General features: G+C 39.4%; 1 protein-coding gene across 1 annotated transcript in view; it reads left to right on the forward strand.

The window, feature by feature from the left end:
• Positions 1-5,000, forward strand: part of LOC138014337 (uncharacterized) — a 33,853-nt gene that overhangs the window by 8,511 nt on the left and 20,342 nt on the right. The gene's annotated exons all lie outside the window — the stretch shown is intronic.

Consider the following 5,000-nt stretch of genomic DNA (forward strand, 5'->3'; position numbering starts at 1 on the left):
GTGGCCTTCCATTCGATTTCATGGCCATAGATCATATATCTTCTTAGAATTATAATCCTGTACTTCAAATTAATTGAATGTTCACCAAAGGAACTAGATAAAAACGCGGGTTGCAGAATGTGGAAGATAAAAGTTACGAAAACTAGGGAGCGAGTTAAACTCGTGGCAACCATATTAGCGCCTGCGTACTAATGCAGGCTCAGGCTCGTAACAGAGACACGATTCCCCGGCCTTCAGTAGCCTCCATTCAATTGTAAACGCGAGTTGTAAAACTTTGTCAACCAAGTTGAAAGATAATGCAAGTTTCTTAAATTTTAATTTTTATGCTACGTCAATTTCTACTACAGATTTTAGTGACCATGATTATGTATACTTTTAATCGACATGTATCTTACATATACAATCGTAATTGCCATTTAGTTTTAGCTCTCTTATACCATAGGGATTTTTAGTTTAGGCGTATAATAGTATGTAATTTAAGGGAATCTTATCTTATTTGTAAACACACGACCCCATAAGCTTACAGCTTTAAACATTATCGTGTTTAAATAAAGGTATATCTATCTATCTATCTATCTACAAATGTAGTTCCAGTCTAATACTGAAAATACGAATATGGTCTAATTAACAATTAGACCCGTGGCCCTTGTTTTACTCATCCAACTAGTCGGACGGAAACGGCAATAATAAAGTTAGCAAATGCAAGTTAAAAATATTTGGTGATCTGTTTTTGTCTAGTGCGACTGGCGCTTTTTTCCAACACGTTTTATCTAAGAATAAAGATCTTTAGCAAGGAGACGACAAAGGGCTACGAAAGGGTAATCTGAAAATTTATCATCGCGCTAATGTAACCATTCCGCGATCATTCGGAGTCGGTAGGCGTGGAAAGGAAAGCCCAATATTCAGTTCTAAAATAAAACTGCTATCACAGCGTCAATGTTTCGAAAGAAAATTGATATTTTGTCGTCCGGTGTCCAAGCTCTCTACATCACTTTTACCTTGTTGCTTTGACAAGAACGGCAAAAAAATGCTGCAAAGTGTCAGAAGTGCGTGTAGGGAGTGCAGAACATTCTTTTTTTCGTTACCCTAACCGTCGATAGCTCCTTAATAATTGGCATCCTTAATTAACCATGAACTTACTAGGGACGACGATGACGGATACGATAACGTTATCATGAATTAGTTTTATTTCTCTTTTTTTTTTCCAAGCCAATAAGACTGGGACCGCCAAAACAAAGAAATAAGGAACTGAACATTGTAAAGCATGAATAACGTCGTAAAAGTTACTCTTTAAATCAATCTCTTAGATGTGATATTTGACGACAATTTAAGGTTTTGACATTCGCGTTACGGGCATTGCGCCCAGAATTTTTCCTTGGTGGGGCACAACTTGGAATATGAATATTAATGGCGCGAAATCGCCAATGACGGGTGCCGAACGCACAAGAAACTAGGGGGATCCGGGGGGGCATGCTCTCCCAGGAAATTTTGAAAATTTGAGTACTCTAGGATGCAATCTGATACATCTGAACGCTAAAAGCTGCCGAACCTCCAGGATTTCATTGTAGACAACAAAGTAGGAAAAACTTTTCCAGCTTAGCAAAATAATTCATTAAACTTGAATACTTTCGTAGAAAATTTTCAATTGCCAATTTGTTTTAGATTTCAATTCATGTTTTTGGAAAGCTTTAATTGACAAAGAAGTTTCCAAAGCTATTTCATTTTTTAAAAATAGTCTTACTTTGATACTTTCTCTCCTTGACTCTTGCTAACGAAGCTGTCCAGTTTCTGCTGAACTCTTTCCTTTTTCGCAAACGCCATTTAAAGCTCGGATTTTCCGCTGGCACAAACCAATGCTGGCCCTTTCATCAATCTACTTCTGTCCAGGTCACTCAAGGAAATACTATTCAGTTTCGAAAGATTGTAGGATTTCGATTTACTTATAAAATCATAGAATATTTCTTTTACGAATTCTAATACATTAAATCGCCTCATACATCCTAATGTACATCTCAGCCTGCACAATTTTTTGAGTTGTCATAAAGTTAAAAGTTGGTGGGGAAAGTGCCCCACCTGAGCCACCTTGGGCAGGGTGCCGCCCTCGTGTTGAAGAATTACCTAAAAGTTGAAGTTCTTTTAAGGAATCTTTTATCTACTAGCGCTAAATTAAGAATTTATGAAACATTCATTTTATCCGAATTAACCTATTGTCAGATAATATGGCCTTTTTTTAGATTGTTGAATAGTAGAAAGGTGGAAAGATTACACGAGAAAGCAAGCATTGAGGGTGAAATATTCGCTACTTTCCCATTCCCATAATGGAATACGTTTTGGGGGGTTCTTTGATTGCGTAAAAACAATACCAGTCATTTACTTTTGAAACTGTATCATGTTTCAGTAAACTGGATATTCACTGATTTAATGCAAATAACCCCCGAAAATTAACTGTATTATGGGATCGATTTGTGAAAATAGAGAATATCGTGATAAGAGTACGTGGCATATATAACGAAATCCTAGTTAGGGCGAAACTACGCACTCTACTCAAAAGAACACTGCAGAACATTGCAACTCTAAGAATAAGTTGTGTCCTAGATACATAGCAGGTCTTTTTAGCTCAGCGGACGATTTTGCAATTCCCAGAATTAACACGTACTACGTATGGGAAACATAGTTAAGATACATCGGTCCAGTTATATGGTCTAAGTTATCAGGAAAAAATGAAAAAAATCACAATCAATTAGCACATTGAGAAACGGGTAAGAAAAGTCGATAAAAACGAGCTTTTTAATAAAAAATGTCAATGGGGTTTATAAGAACTCAGTATTTACATAACTATAAACTAAAAAAGAATTCTGATATTATCCAAAAAACAGCATACAATAAGCAATTGTATACGGAACGTCAGAGTCGCTTATGTCATTAGTATCATGTCAGTATTATCGTTTATTTCAGTTCGATTCTCTCCAGTTGTTCCACTGGGTAATGTTTATTGTGTCTCAGCCACTCCCCGTAGCTTAGAGACACAACACTTACCATAACAGGTGAGCAATTCTAAGGATGGCCGATAATTGTACACTTCCAAGGAAGTCAGGTACATCTAGCTTGCCAAACCAGGTCTTTGCACCTTTTGATATGCTTCCAAGAGCACCAATCACGATAGGTATTATTGTGACTTTCGAGGCTCCATGAATCCTTCTGATTTTAAATGCTAATGGACCATTTCCGAGTTCATGTCTACCTCCTCTTGAAAGCGAGTCTAAGTGCGAAGTTTTTGTTATGAAAATTAGTTTTCATTCCTGGCAAGCGTTGATGGTCATACCATCATACCTGGGATGCAGAGATGGCGCAGTGGTGAGAGCACTCGCCTCCCACCAATGTGGCCCGGGTTCGATTCCTAGACTCGGCGTCATATGTGGGTTGAGTCTATTGGTTCTCTACTCTGCACCGAGAGGTTTTCTTCGGATGCTCCGGTTTCCCCTCTCCTCAAAAAACCAACATTTGACTTGAGTTGTGTTAATTGTTAATTTCATTTACGGTGTCCCCAATTAGTGCTTCAGCGCTAAAACGACTAGATAAAGTTCCTTTCCTTTCCTTTACCACTTGTCATTACACTCTATCTCATACTTCCTGCACATCTTCCAGTGTACCCGCAGGGTCACCTTGTCGTGGCGCTTCCTATACTCGCTTTGGGCACTGACAATGTGTCGTACTGTTTCAGTGGCATCTCCACACAATCTACACAGTGGTGTCTCTGAGGTCTCATCTATGCTGTACTTGAGCGAGTTTATTTTTAACGCTTGTTCCTAAGCAGCAAGAATCCATTCCTGAGCCATCTCCAAGGCTCCTCTCCAGCTTCATCTGATATTTGTTGGACAAACGCACCATGTAGGGCTTTCTCATTCCAGTTTTTAACTTTCCCGTCTTTCCTCGTCCTCTCATAGTCCTGCAGACTCTCTTCTTCAACAATCACTTTCTCGTTCAACGCAGGAACTTTATCTAGTCGTTCTAGCGCTGAAGCACTAATTGCGGACACTGTAAATCGAAATTAACAATTAACACAACTCAAGTCAAATGTTGGTTTTTTGAGGAGAGGGGAAACCGGAGTAGATAAAGTTCCTTTCCTTTCCTTTACCACTTGTCATTACACTCTATCCCATACCTCCTGCACATCTTCCAGTGTACCCGCAGGGTCACCTTGTCGTGGCGCTTCCTATACTCGCTCTGGGCACTGACAATGTGTCGTACTGTTTCAGTGGCATCTCCGCACAATCTACACAGTGGTGTCTCAGAGGTCTTATCTATGCTGTACTTGATCGAGTTTATTTTTAAGGCTTGTTCCTGAGCAGCAAGAATCCATTCCTGAGCCATCTCCAAGGCTCCTCTCCAGCTTCATCTGATATTTGTTGGACAAACGCACCATGTAGGGCTTTCTCATTCCAGTTTTTAACTTTCCCGTCTTTCCTCGTCCTCTCATAGTCCTGCAGACTCTCTTCTTCAACAATCACTTTCTCGTTCAACGCAGCTTGAAGCATCCACTCTGTGCTCTCTCCTAGGTATTATTATTATTATTATTATTATTATTATATATTCGCGAGTGCGTGCGCCAAGTAATTCCGCAGGAATATAAGATTGACAAGAATAATGTCACTGTTTGGGAAGAAAATGAAAACAGAATAGCCTAGTTCTCACCTCCTATACGAAACCTCAGATTTGGTCAATTCACGTTGTTGTCAGGACGAGGACGGCGAAGAAATGTGTCAAAATGAAAAACACACGAGCAAGGCGTGCAGTTCACATTTTGATACATTTCTTTGCCGTCATCTTCTTGTCCACGTCGGGAAATGATCAAATTTTAGGTTGTGTGGAGGATGCGAGCACCTGACGATAACCTTTCAATTTTCTCTCTAAATATCCACAGCTTCCTTACCAATTTTATTCTTGGAATGTGGACTCGCATTTTCTACGACGAACGACTTGGAGTAATCGCAAAATTATTA

The sequence above is a fragment of the Montipora capricornis genome, chromosome 8 (assembly GCF_036669925.1).
Source record: "Montipora capricornis isolate CH-2021 chromosome 8, ASM3666992v2, whole genome shotgun sequence".
Classification (NCBI taxonomy): Eukaryota; Metazoa; Cnidaria; class Anthozoa; order Scleractinia; family Acroporidae; genus Montipora; species Montipora capricornis.